The sequence below is a fragment of the Mobula birostris genome, chromosome 1 (genome assembly GCF_030028105.1).
Source record: "Mobula birostris isolate sMobBir1 chromosome 1, sMobBir1.hap1, whole genome shotgun sequence".
NCBI lineage: Eukaryota > Metazoa > Chordata > Chondrichthyes > Myliobatiformes > Myliobatidae > Mobula > Mobula birostris.
The window spans coordinates 9744117-9759203 of NC_092370.1; the positions used below are offsets into that span (position 1 = coordinate 9744117).

A 15087-nucleotide genomic window follows, 5' to 3' on the forward strand; every position below is an offset into this window, starting at 1 on the left:
AAAGGCTTTTGACAAGGTCCCACACAGGAGATTAGTGTGCAAACTTAAAGCACATGGTATTGGGGGTAAGGTATTGATGTGGATGGAGAATTGGTTAGCAGACAGGAAGCAAAGAGTGGGAATGAACGGGACCTTTTCAGAATGGCAGGCGGTGACTAGTGGGGTACCGCAAGGCTCAGTGCTGGGACTCCAGTTGTTTACAATATATATTAATGACTTGGATGAGGAAATTAAATGCAGCATCTCCAAGTTTGCGGATGACACGAAGCTGGGTGGCAGTGTTAGCTGTGAGGAGGATGCTAAGAGGATGCAGAGTGACTTGGATAGGTTGGGTGAGTGGGCAAATTCATGGCAGATGCAATTTAATGTGGATAAATGTGAAGTTATCCACCTTGGTAGCAAAAATAGGAAAACAGATTATTATCTGAATGGTGGCCGATTAGGAAAAGGGGAGGTGCAACGAGACCTGGGTGTCATTATACACCAGTCATTGAAAGTGGGCATGCAGGTACAGCAGGCGGTGAAAAAGGCGAATGGTATGCTGGCATTTATAGCGAGAGGATTTGAGTACAGGAGCAGGGAGGTACTACTGCAGTTGTACAAGGCCTTGGTGAGACCACACCTGGAGTATTGTGTGCAGTTTTGGTCCCCTAATCTGAGGAAAGACATCCTTGCCATAGAGGGAGTACAAAGAAGGTTCACCAGATTGATTCCTGGGATGGCAGGACTTTCATATGAAGAAAGACTGGATGAACTGGGCTTGTACTCGTTGGAATTTAGAAGATTGAGGGGGGATCTGATTGAAACGTATAAAATCCTAAAGGGATTGGACAGGCTAGATGCAGGAAGATTGTTCCCAATGTTGGGGAAATCCAGAACAAGGGGTCACAGTTTGAGGATAAAGGGGAAGCCTTTTAGGACCGAGATTAGGAAAAACTTCTTCACACAGAGAGTGGTGAATCTGTGGAATTCTCTGCCACAGGAAACAGTTGAGGCCAGTTCATTGGCTATATTTAAGAGGGAGTTAGATATGGCCCTTGTGGCTACGGGGATCAGGGGGTATGGAGGGAAGGCTGAGGCGGGGTTCTGAGTTGGATGATCAGCCATGATCATAATAAATGGTGGTGCAGGCTCGAAGGGCCGAATGGCCTACTCCTGCACCTATTTTCTATGTTTCTATGTTTCTATGATATGGAGGGCTATGGTCCAGGTACAGGCTGATGGGACTAGGCAGATTAACAGTTTGGCATGAACTAGATGGGCTGAAGGGCCTGTGTCTGTGCTGTTGTGCTCTGAGTCTATGACAACCGTCAGGTCAGTTCCCTGTGCCCCGACTTTAACTTGCATCCTGCAAACCTCTACACTATCAACAAGGAGGTCTTAGACCCCAATCCATAACTAAACCCAAATCAACTGCCTCTGCTGAGCAGATGGTTGCCACTCTCAAGGTCAAATTCAACTTTATTGTCATTCAGCTGTACACGTGTATACCACCAAATAAAATAATGTCCTCCAGATCAAGGTGCACACACAGTACATATAACCCACAAGCCATATTTGTTTGCTAATGACACCACTGTTGTAGGCTGAATCAAAGCTGGTGATGAATCAGCATGTAGGAGAAAGATTGAAAATCTGGCTGAGTGGTGTCAGAACAACAACCTCTCACCCAATGTCAACTAGACCAAAGTGATGATTATAGACTTCAGGAGAAGGAAAGTAGAGGTCCATGAGAGGACCATCGGAGGATCAGAGGGCAACAAAGGGGATGACTATACTCACTTGCCCATCCATTGAGATGTTCCCACAACCAATGATCTCACTTTAAGGGCTGTGGAAGACTCTAGCAGTGTGCCAGAGGTCTTTGGGTGTCAGCAAGGAGTAGTAGGTACCATCACCATTAAAAAGGAAAACGAGCGAGCAAACTCAAAGGTCTTAAGGTGGATAACTCACCTGGATCAGATGGACTGCATCCCAGAGTCCTCAGAGAGGTTGCTGAAGAGATAACAGATGCATTGGTCATGACCTTTCAAGAATCACTTGATTCTGGCGTGGTCCTGGAGAACCGGAAAATTGCAAATGTCACTCCACTCTTTAAAAAGGGACGAAAGCAAAAGAAAGGAAATTATAGGCCAATTAGCCTCAGCTCAGTGGTTGGGAAAGTGCTGGAGTCCATTATCAAGGATGAGGTTTCGGGGTACTTGGAGACTAATGATAAAGTAAGTCAAAGTTAGCATGGCTTCTGTAAAGGAAAATCTTGCCTGACAAATCTGTTGGGTTCTTCAAGGAAGTACCAGCAGGGTGGGCAAAGCAGAGGCAGTGGATATCATTTACTTGGATTTTCAGAAGGTGCCATGTATGAGACTGCTTAACAAGATAAAATCCTATGACTTTACAAGAAAGATTCTGGCATGGATAGCGGAATGGCTGACAGGCAGGGGGCAGCGAGTGAGAATGAAGGGGGTCTTTTCTGGTTGACTGCCAGTGACTAGTTGTGTTCCTCCGGGGTTAGTCAGTATTGAGACTGGGACTTTTCACATTGTTTGTCAATGATTTGGATAATGGAATTGATGGCTTTGTGGCAAAGTTTGCGGATGATACGAAGATTGGTGGAGGGCTGAGGAAGCAATGCGATTGCAGCAGGAGTTAGACAAATTGGAAAAATGGGCAAAAAAGTGGCAGATGGAATACAGTGTTGGGAAATGTATGATAATACATTTTGGTAAAAGGAATAATAGTGTGGACTATTATCTAAGTGGGGAGAAGGTTCAAACATCAGTGGCGAGAAGACACCTAGGATTCCCCATGCAAGACACCCAGAAGGTTAACTTACAGGTTGAGTCTATGGTAAAGAAGGCAAATGCAATGTTGGCATTTATTTCAAGGGGAATAGAATATAAAATCAAGGAGGTAATGCTGAGCCTTTATAAAACACTAGTCAGGCTGCACTTGGGAGTATTTTCAACAGTTTTGGCTAACGTATGAGGGGCGTTTGGCAGCTTTGGGCCTGTACTCACTGGAATTTAGAAGAATGTGGGGGGATGTTACTGAAACCCACAGAATGTTTGAAAGGACTAGATAAGGTGGGTGTGGAGAGGATATTTCCTATGGAGGGGGTATCCAGAACTAGAGGGTACAGCCTCAAAATTGAGGGATGACCTTTTAGAACAGAAGTAAGGAAGAAATTTTTTTAGCCAGAGAATAATGAATCTGTGGAATGCTCTGCCACAGACTGTGGTGCAGGCCAAGTCCATGGGTATATTTAAAGAGGAAGTTGATAGTGTTGTGATTGGTCAGGGCATCAAGGGATAAGGTGAGAAGGCAGGTGTATGGGGTTGAACGGGATCCAGGATCAGCCATGATGGATTGCCAGAGCATACTTGAAGGGCTGAATGGCCTAATTCTGCTCCTATGTCTTATGGTTTTATGGATTCTTGTTACCTCATGTTCTCATTTATTGCTATTTATTTATATTTGCATTTGCACATTTTGTTGTCTTCTGCACTCTGGTTGATCTTTTACTGATCCTGTTTACAGTTACTATTCTATAGATTTGCTGAGTATGCCCACAAGAAAATAAATCTCAGGGTTGTTAATGATGAGATAAATGTACTCTGATAATAAATTTTACTTTGAACGTTAAAGGTAGTTTTTTTTTCCACACACAGAGCGGTGGGTGTGCAGAATGCACTGATGTGCTGCCAGGAGTGATGGTAGTGGTAGATACATTTGGGACATTTAAGAGACTGTTAGATAGGCATATGGATGTAAGAAAATCATTGGTGGTTATGGGCTGTGTAGGAGGGAAGGATTAGATTGATCATGGAGTGGGTTTATATTGGTCAGCACAATATTGTGGGCTAAACGGCCTGTTCCCATCTGTACTATTCCATGTTCTAAAGAAAGAAAGATGGGGTTTATTTGTCACATGTACATTGAAACATGCAGTAAAATGTGTCATTTACATCAACAACACACACAGTCCAAGGATGAGCTGGGGGAAGCCCACAAGTGTGGCCACTCTTCAGTCGCCAATATAGCATGCCCACAACTTACTAACCTTAACCTGTACATTTATAGATTGTGGAAGGAAATAGGAGCTTCCAGAGGAAACCCATGTAGTCATGGGGAGAACGTAAAAACTCCTCACAGACGGTGGCATGAATTGAACTTTGATCTTACAGATGCCTCTGTACCATGCCACTAAATTGATGCTATGTGCTGGTGACACTCTGAGAGGAAGTTTCTCATTGCATGTGTGTATACTTGTATTTGTACACATGACAATAAGCTGAACCTTAACTTGGAAACTGGCTATCCGAACTAGTTTCTTCACAGTCTACTGAGGGAAGGCACACGGTTTAACTAGATACAATTATTGGCTGGTATTATATATGGGCATAGATTGAGGAATGGTTAAATGATAGAAACAAAAAGACTTGAATAAGCAAGTGATTCCAGATTGAAAGGCTGTAATTAATTGAGTGCTGGGATATCAATGTTCAGAATCTAGGTCAATGATTTGAATGACCGAGTTAATAAATCCAATCCTGCTGATGCTAACAATAGAGTTGTGAGGAGGAGGAGGCACAGAGCTGATACATTTCAGCAGATGTACTGTCGAAATTCTGGGTGGCTGGGTGAAGATACGTCTCTACCAAAATAGGTTTAGAGCATTCCTTCCCTCTGCTAGTCTGCAGGTCCCCCTTGGGCGAGGTGTAGCACCTGCTTACCGCCCCCCCCACCACACACCCCACCGATCAGGGTCACGTGAAGCCATGGGAGCAGGTGGTGGATGGTCATATGTGCAGCTGGTGCATATCACAAGTCCTGGTTATGACTAGTGACTCTTGGGTGTTGGGGTCGGTGTTGAGGCCGCTTCTTTTTATGCTGTATATCAATGACTTAGATGATGGAATAGGTGGTTTTGTTCTCAAGTTTGCAGATGATACAAAGATTGGTGGAGGGGCAGGTAGTGTTGAGGAAACAGGTAGGATGCAGAAGGACTTTGACAGATTAGGAGAATGGGCAAGAAAGTGGCAAATGAAATATAATGTTGGAAGATGTATGGTCATGCACTTTGGTAGAAGAAATAAATGTGCAGACTATTCTCTAAAGGGGAGAAAATCCAGAAATCTGAGATGCAAAGAGACTTGGGAGTCTTTGTGCTGAACACCCTAAAGGTTAACTTGCAGGTTGAGTCAGCATTGAGGAAGGCAAATACAATGTTATCATTCACTTCATGAGGCCTAGAATATAAGAGCAGGGATGTGATCCATCTTCTAGGCGAAGATCCTTCCTCTTCCAGGGATGAGGTTTTTGGAGCTTCTGTTGGCATTTCTGTAGCGTTGGGTTTTTACGGGATGGGGTTGCTATTGAAGGAGTACTTCAATGGAGGAAGAGCAAAGAGATTTCGGGTCTGGAAATCTAAGCTCAGGGCTAGTCAGCTGAACTCGTAATTATGAGAGAAAGGAAGTCAGGGAAGCACAAGACAGAAGAACAGTTAGAGCACAGGGATTTAGGAGGATTGTAAAGTAAGAAGATGTGGCAAGAAAAATGAAGCAGTAAGATCTTGGGGAGATTGGAACAAAGAGAAATGAATTTTAAAATCAAGGCTTTTGTGAACAAGGACCTCAGTTACAGTACTGTGCAAGAGTCTTGGGCACATGTCTAACATGGAACGGAGAGGGAGCTTGTAAATCTGGCAGGAGCCAAGGATGTTGGGAATGGCAAGGCAAATGCCATGTTAGCATTCTTTTCAAGAGGTCTGGAATACAAGATCAAGGATGTACTGCTAAGGCTTTATAAGGCACTGGTGAGACCTCACCTTGAGTATTGTGAACAGTTCTGGGCCCCTCATCTTAGAAAAGATGTGCTGGCATTGGAGAGGGTCCAGAGGAGGTTCACAAGGATTTCAGGAATGAAAGGGTTATCATACGAGGAACGTTTGATGGCTTTGGGTCTGTACTCACTGCAATTCAGAAGGATGGGGGGGGATCTCATTGAAACCTTTTGAATGTTGAAAGGCCTAGACAGAGTAGATGTGGAAAGGATGTTTCCCATGGTGGGAGAGAATAGGACAAGAGCACATAGCCTCAAGGTAGAGGGCGCCCTTTCAAAACAGAGATGCAAGGAAATTTCTTTAGCGAAAGGGTGATGAATTTGTTGTCACAAGCAGCTGTGCAGGACAGGTCGTTGGGTGTACTTAAGGCAGAGATTGATAAGTTCTTGACCGGACATGGCATCAAAGGTTATGGGGAGAAGGCCGGGAACTGGGTCTGAGGAGGAGATAGAAAAAACGGATCAGCCATGATTGAGTGGCGGAGCAGACTTGTTGAGCCAGATGGCCTAATTCTGCTCCAATGTCTTATAGTCTTATGGTTGAACACTCAAATTGGTGCAGTCTTTCATTGATTCTGTTATGGTTATTATTGTATGGATTTATTGAGTATGCCCACCAAACAATGAGTCTCTGGGTTGTATATGGAGACATATATGTACTTTGAGAATAAAGTTACTTTGAATTTTGAATAACTGTTCCTGAACCTGGTGGTGTGGGACCTAAGGCTTATGTACCTCCTTACTGATGGTAGTAGCAAGAAGAGAGCATGACCTGGATAATGGGGGTCTTTGATGATGGACGCTGCTTTCTTGTGGCAGGACTGCATGTAAGTGTGCTCAATGGGCTGTATCCAACACTTTTTGTAGCCTTCTCCATTCCTGGGCATTGGTGTTTTCACACGAAGCCATGGTTAGGATATTCTCCATTATGCATCTATAGAGATTTGTCAGTAAACACCAGGATGAATGAGCCTTGAAATAAAATAAGAAACAGGAAGCAAGATGTTGGAAGCGTTCAGCTCTCTGGATGGTGAAAGGTTGAAGCTGAATAATTTGGAGAACTAGTGCAGCCAAATTTTATCACGAGTCAGCACTGAGAGTGCTGGGATAGATGTAGCTCTCCACCAAAGGAGGTGTAAGGCATTTATTCCCTCCACTAGCCTGAAGGTTTTCCTTGGGCAAGGTGTAGCATCTGGTTATCCCCACTGATCAGGGTCATGTGAAGCTATGGCAGCAGGTGGCGGATGGTCCTATGAGCAGGCGGTGCTAATCACAAGTCCTGATTATGCGACCATTAATGCCAGGCAGACAATCTCCGAAGAGTATTGATAATGGCTGGGGGGGGGGGTCACCCGTCTTGTAAAGACACTGCCCAGAAAAAGACAATGGGGAAACCACTTCTGTAGAAAAATCATGGTCAAGACCATTATGGCCCATGTCATACGACATGGCACATGATGATGATGATGAATGGGGCAGTATGGTAGTGTAGTGATTAGCACAATGCTTTACAGTGCAGGCAACCTGGGTTTAATTCCCACTGCTGCCTGTGAGCAGTTGGTACGTTCTCCCTGTGATTGCGTGGGATTCCTCCCACAGTTCAAAGACTTGTAGGTTAATTGGTCATTGTAAATTGTCCTGTGATTAGGCTAGTATTAAATCAGGGGTTACTGATGGTGTGGCTGAAAGGGCCAAAAGGGCTTATTCTGTGCTGTATCCCAATCAATCAATCAATAAATCGATAAATAAATAAGTGACGACGATGATGTTGCAGTGAGAGGTCAACAGAGGCAAGAAATATTTCAACGTAAATTTATTATCAAAGTACATATACGGCATCATGTACAACCCTGAGATTCATTTGCTTGTGGGCAATCACAATAAATACAAAAAACACAATAGAATCAATTAATATTTTGAGGGAATTGCATAAAAGCACGTCATCACTAACATCCCATTAAAACAAGAAAGGGCTTTTCCTGATACATCCAATCAGATTATATACATAAATTGTTTCTAAGAATTCTGATAGTTTCTAAAATGTTAAATCCCACAAAAAAAAGATAACCAACCTTGTGCAAGGATAAAAAATAATGCTGTGTATCCTCTAATTGAATCCCACAGCATGACACTGGGGAACAAGCATCCGAGAAATGCAAATAAAAATAAACCATGCGAGGAAAAAAAACAGTGGTGGCCTAAATGCAGGAAAAAAGTATAATGACAAATTAAAAAAAGAATGTCCCTGAGAAACTCTTTAACATAAATGAATCATTCTCAGCTCCATTGATGCAGTCATCACAACATCCCCAAAACCATAAACGAAAGCGGAGATCATGAGTTTAAAAATAAAGATTACATGTGTACCGTCAGTTTGAAAGTTATGTGTAAGTTTTACTGTAATGTAGCATCGATTTTGACTGATAGGATTGAGTAAGGGTTTTGAGTGATCTTGAGTCTATTTTGACTGACATTCAAAATAATTTATTACTAAATATTCTGACTCAGTGGTTTGTACTTTCACAGCGTCAGGGTGTCCCATAGCTTTATACCTCCAAAGGATTCGTTTTTGAAGTGTATTCACTTTTGTAATGCAGGAAACACGTCAACAACTTTACATGCAGCAAACTGCCCCAAAGACTATTGATAATGGCCAATCTCGTTCAGGAATACGAATTAAGAGATAAATATTGGTTGGACTCTGGGAAAAACTTCTGTTCCTCCAGTAGATCTACTTAATCCTCCTAAGGAGCAGGTATGACCTTAGATAAACACCTTGTCCAAAAGTAGTAGCACTGCCATCACACGAGTGGTATGATGTTCTCCTAACGGGTTGTCTATTGGTAGGTACACAATCCAGGATTTTAGGGTGGATTCCAACTATGGAGAATGCTTGTGCGTGACTTTGTTTAATGTGGGGAAGCTGATGCACAGAGAGGACTGCCACATGGTGCTTGACAGATTAGTGTCAGGGTCCAGTGACATGGAATGCAAGAGGACTGAGGACCCTTCACGGCTGTGGCCTTCCTCCACCGTCACTGCTGTTGTGATGTGTCATCACCTCCCAACAGTTCCACTGTTAAGGTCTTGGTTGGATTGCTGTTTGTCTGGCACCTCCCACTTGACATTACTGCCATGGAGCTAAGTGCCAATTGCATCATTCTCAGGACTCAGGAATTTACAAGGCTTCTCCAACAAGACAAGGTAATACTCCTCAGAGAGGTTTTGTCCAAAAGGCAACACCTGCAGTCATAGAACAATGCCTTCCTGTTCATTTCCAGACTGAGTTTTACACATTCATTCATCGAAACATATGAAAATATCTTCCAATTCTTTCTTCAATTTAGACTACATTGAACGCGGCAGTGTAGTAAACAAGAGAAAATCTGCAGATGCTGGAAATCCAAGCCACACCCACAAAATGCTGGAGGAACTCAGCAGGCCAGGCAGCATCTATGGAAAAGAGTACAGATGACGTTTCAGCCCTGCTGAAGGGTTTCGGCCTGAAGTGTTGACCGTACTCTTTTCCATAGATGCTGCCTGGCCTGCTGAGTTCCTCCAGCATTTTGTGGGTGTTGTGTGGTAGTGTAGCAGTCAGCAATCCCCACTGCTGTCTGGAAAGAGTTTATATGTCTTCCCCAAGACCACGTGAGTCTGCTCTGGGTTCCTCCCACGTTCCAAAGACATAAGGTTTAGGGTTCGTGAGTGGTGGACATGTTATGTTGGCGCCAGAAACATGGAGACATTTGCGGGCTATCGCCGGCACATCCTCAGACTATATTTGTTGTTGATGCAAAATAATGTATTTCACTCTGTGTTTCGATAAACATGTGATAAAGGCACCACATTCAATTTTGAGGAAACTCATTACACACAAAAGGAAGTATTCTCTCTGAAGCAAGCATTATACACTTTGTCCTGGTACAGCAAAAGCAAGTGCCACTGAGTCAGGCTGTAATTACTGAACCACCATGAGAAGATAGTTGCGGCGGGGCGGGGGGGGGTCCTCACTGAAATTTATTCAAGGCTGAGACAGACTGGACATGGAGAGAGTGATTTCTATAGTGGGAGAGTCCAGGACCAGAGGCATGGCCTCAGAATGGAAAGACGTCCTTTTAGAACAGAATTGAGAAGGAATTGATAGGGTGGTAGGTCTGTGGAATTCATTGCCACAGAGTGTATTTTAAGCAGAGGGCGAAAGGCTCATGATTAGTCAGGGTGTCAAGGGTTACAGGGAGAAGGCAGGAGAATGGGGTTGAGAGGGATAATAAATAGGCCATGATGGAGTGGCGGAACAGACGCAACGGGCCAGTGCGCAGGTGTGGGAAGCATCGGAAGAATTGGCAGCAGCGGAAGGAAGGCAGAGCACCACCAAATGTGATGAGGCAACAAACCAGGATAGTGTGTTGTCTTCCGGGTGCAAGGGTCCAAGATGTCTCTGAGCAGTTGCAGAATATTCTTGAAGGGGAGGGTGAGCAGCCAGAGGTGGTGGTACATGTTGGTACCAATGACATAGGCAGGAGAGGGGTAGAGGTCCTGTGCAGTAAGTTCAGGGAGTTAGGAAGGAGGTTGAAGAGCAGTACCTCCAAGGTGGTAATCTCCAGATTACTCCCAGTGCCACAAACTAGTGAAGGTCAGAAAAGGGAAGATAGCACAGATGAATAAGTGGCTGAGGAGATGATGCAGGGGGCAGGATTATTGGACCCTTTTCTGGGGAAGGGAGTGACTTGTACAAGTGGGATGGGTTGCACCTGAACTGGAGGGAATCCAATAATTCTGGGCTTGAGGTTTGCTAATGCTGTTGGGGAGGGTTTAAACTGGATTTGCAGTGGGGTGGGAACTGAAGTGAAGAGGCAGAGGATGACGCACAAGTACAGACAGCTTGTAGGGAGTTTGTGAGGAATGATAAGCAGATGATAGAGCAAAGATGCCCTCAGCCTGAAGGTTTTAGATGTGTCTATTTTAATGCAAGGAGCATCATAAGCGAGGCCGATGAACTTCGAGCATGGATCAATACATGGAACTATGACATCGTGGCCATTACAGAAACTTGAATGTTTCAGGGGCAGGAATGGCTGCTGAGTGTTCTGGGCTTCAGATGTTTCAAAAAGGATAGGAAGGGAGGCAAAAGAGCATTGCTAATCATGGCTGCAGAAAAGGAGTCAGTCATGGAGGGATTGTCTACTGAGTCAATGTGGGTGGAAGTCAGAAACAGGAAGGGGTTAATAACTCTACTGGGTGTTTTTATAGACCCCTCAGTCATAACAGAGACATTGAGGATCAGATAGGGAAGCAGATTCTGGAATAGTGCAATAATAATAGAGTTGTTGTGATGAGAGATTTTAACTTTCCTCATGTTAGACAATAGAAAATAGCTGCAGGAGTAGGCCATTTGGCCCATTGAGCCAGCACCGCCATTCACTGTGATCATGGCGGATCATCCACAATCAGTACCCCGTTCCTGCCCTCTCCCCATATCCCTTGACTCTGCTATCATTAACAGCTCTATCTAATTCTTTCTTGAAAGCATCCAGAGAATTGGCCTCCACTGCCTTCTGAGGCAGAGCATTCCTCAGATCCACAACTCTCTGGGTGAAAAAGTTTTTCCTCAACTCCATTCTAAATGGCCTACCCCTTATTCTCAAATTGTGGCCTCTGGTTCTGGACTCCCCCAACATCGGGAACATGTTTCCTGCCTCTAGCGTGTCCAATCCCTTAACAATCTTATATGTTTCAACCAGATCCCCTCTCATCCTTCTAAATTCCAGTGTATACAAACCCAGTATCCAATCTTTCAACATATGACAGTCCCACCATCCTGGAAATTAACCTCGTGAACCTCCGGTGCACTCCCTCAATAGCAAGACTGTCCTTCCTCAAATTTGGAGACCAAAACTGCACACAATACTCCAGGTGTGGTCTCATCAGGGCCCTGCACAACTGCAGAAGGACCTCTTTGCTCCTATACTCAACTCCCCTTGTTATGAAGGCCAACATGCCATTAGCTTTCTTCACTGTCTGCTGTACCTGCATGCTTACTTTCAGTGACTGATGAACAAGGACACCTAGATCTCATAGTACTTCCCCTTTTCCTAACTTGACACCATTCAAATAGTAATCTGCCTTCCTGTTCTTGCCACCAAAGAGGATAACCCAACATTTATCCACATTAAACTGCATCTGCCCACTCACCCAACCTGTCCAAGTCATCCTGCATTATCTCAACATCCTCCGCGCATTTCACACTGCCACCCAGCTTTGTGTCACCTGCAAAGATTGACTGACATCTGTATAGAACAAGGGGGTTTAGATGGGATGGAGTTTGTTAGGTGTGTTCAGGAAGGTTTCCTGACGTAATATGTAGATAAGCCAACTAGAGGACAGGCTGTACTTGATCTGGTATTGGGAAATGAACCTGGTCAGGCGTCAGGTCTCTTGGTGGGAGAGCATTTTGGAGATAGTGATCACAACTCTCTCCTTTACCATAGAGCTGGAGAGGGATAGGAGCAGACAATTTGGGAAAACATTTAACTGGGGTGGGGGAAATATGTTGCTCTTAGGCAGGAACTTGGGAAGATAAATTGGGAGCAGATGTCCTCCAGGAAATGCACAGTAAAAAATATGGCAAATTTTCATGGAACATTCTACATAGGTATGTTCCATTGGGGCAGGAAAAGGATGGTAGGGTAAAAGAACCATGGTGTACAAAGGATATAGAAAGTCTAGTTAAAAAGAAAAGCTTCCAAAAGGTTCAAGAAACTAGGTACTATTAGAGCTCTAGAAAATTACAAGGTTGCCAGGAAGGAGCTTAAGAATGGAATTAGGAGAGCGAGAAGGGGCCATAAGAAGACCTTGGTGAGCAGAATTAAGGAAACCACAAGGCATTCTATAAGTACGTGAAGAGCAAGAGATGAACCATGTGAGAAGAGGACCAATCAGGTGCAATAGCGGGAATGAATGCATGGAGTCGGAGGAAGTAGCAGAAGTACTTAATGAATACTTTGCTTCAGTATTTACCTGGGCTTCTGCGTGGATTGTCACCTTGTCGTGGTGAAGCTTGTGCGGTCCTGTGATCCCGAGAGCGATGCTGTCTGGAGCTATGCTCCTGGTAGGGTCACCCGTGGCGGTAAGGTCGAGGGTGAGGTCCCTGACAAAGAACAATCCAACCAAGACCTCAACAGTGGAACAGGCGGACGAAGTTACTTCAAACTCAACGGCTGTGAAGGAGGATGAAGGCTGCAACAAATCCTTCAGCTCCAACTGTTGTGGTTTCTATGTCATTGGAATCAGTTGGTTGATTTGTGAAGTATCGTGTGCTTCTTGGAGTGCAACATCAAGTACACGTTAAACAAATATATGCACAGGTGTCTTCACTCTGTGAGCCACTTCTTCAAAACGAAGACCATCATCCTTGACCTCGCGGGATAGCCACGACGACGACGATTTACCCAGGAAAAGGACCTTGGTAATTGTTGGGATGGCTTACAGTGTACTGAAATGCTTGAGCATATATATACATTAAGAAAGAGGATGTGCTGGTGCTTTTGAAAAGCATTAAGTTAGATAAGTCACTGAGACTAGATGAGATATATCCCAGGCTACTATGGGAAGCAAGAGAGGAGATTGCTGAGCCTCTGGCAATGATCTTTGCATCATCAATGGGGATGGGAGAAGTACTGGAGGATTGGAGGGCTGCAAATGTTGTTCTGTTGTTCAAGAAAGGGAGTAGAGATAGCCCTAGAAATTATAGACCAGTGAGTCTGATTTCAGTGGTGGGCAAGTTGTTGTTGAAGATCCTGAGAGGCAGGATTTATGAGCTTTTAGAGAGACATAATCTGATCAGGGATAGTCAGCATGGCTTTATCAAGGGCAGGTTATGCCTCACGAGCCCGATTGAATTCTTTGAGGGTGTAACAAAACACACTGATGAAGGTAGAGCAGTGAATGTAGTGTATATGGATTTCAGTAAGGCATTTGATAAGATGCACCATGCAAGGCTCATTCAGGAAGTAAGGAGGCATGGGATCCAAGGAGACCTTGCTTTGTGGATCCAGAATTGGCTTGCCCAAAGAAAGCAAAGGGTGGTTATAGATGGTTCATATTCTGCATGGAGGTCGGTGACCAGTGGTGTTCTGCAGTGATCTGTTCTGGGACCTCTCCTCTTTGTGATTTTTATAAATGACCTGGATGAGGAAGCAGAAGGGTGGGTTAGTAAGTTTGCTGATGACACGAAAGTTGGGGGTGTTGTGGATAGTCTGGAGAGTTGTCAGAGGTTACAACGGGACATCGATAGGATGCAGAACTGATCTGAAAAGTGACCAATGGAGTTCAACCCAGATAAGTGTGAAGTGGTTTATTTTGGTAGGTCAAATTTTAAGTCAGAATATAATATAAATGGTAAGACTCTTGGCAGTGTAGAGGATCAGAGAGATGTTGGGGTCCATGTCTATAGGACACTCAAAGCTGCTGCATATGTTGATGGTGTTGTTAAGAAGGCGCATGGTGTGTTAGCATTCATCAACCGTGGGATTGAGTTCAAGAGCTAAGAGGTAATGTTACAGCTATACAAGACCTTAGTCAGACCCCATTTGGAGTACTGTGTTCAGTTCTGGTCACCTCACTACAGGAATAATGTGGATACTATTGAGAGAGTGCAGAGGAGATTTACAAGGTTGAGTGAACTCGGCCTTTTCTCCTTGGAGTGACGGAGGATGAGAGGTGACCTGATAGAGGTGTATGAGATGATGAGAAGCATTGATCATTTCTCAGGACTGAAATGGCTAACACTAGGGGACATAATTTTAAGGTGCTTGGAAATAGGTACGGGGGGATGTCAGGGGTAAGTTTTTCCACACACAGAGTGGTGGGTGTGTGGAATGCACTGCCAGTGGTGGTTGTGGAGGTGGATACAATAGGGTCTTTTAAGAGACTCTTAGATACATGGAACTTAGAAAAATAGAGAACTATGCCGTAGGGAAATTTTAGGGAGTTTCTAGAGTAGGTTACATGGTCAGAACAACATTGTGGGCCGAAGGGCCTGTAATGTGCTGTAGATTTCTATGTTCTATGTACAATTCTGCTCCTATGTCTTATGCTCTTATCTCCACACAGGACAAGGCACTGAAAATAGAGAGATAGATACTGTATTTTATTGATCCCAAAGGAAATTACAGTGTCACAGTAGCATTATAGGTGCACAGATATAAATAGTAGAAGAGAAGTAGAAAGAATTTTTAAGAAGTTATC

The 15087-nt window shown here is 44.1% G+C and overlaps 1 long non-coding RNA gene across 2 annotated transcripts in view; it reads right to left on the reverse strand.

The window, feature by feature from the left end:
• The window catches only part of LOC140194907 (uncharacterized), a 61287-nt gene that overhangs the window by 37459 nt on the left and 8741 nt on the right, over positions 1-15087 (reverse strand). For both annotated transcript variants that reach the window (XR_011885326.1, XR_011885325.1), the window contains exon 2: positions 1954-2057. This is a non-coding gene — a long non-coding RNA (uncharacterized lncRNA). The remainder of the gene's footprint in view (positions 1-1953; positions 2058-15087) is intronic.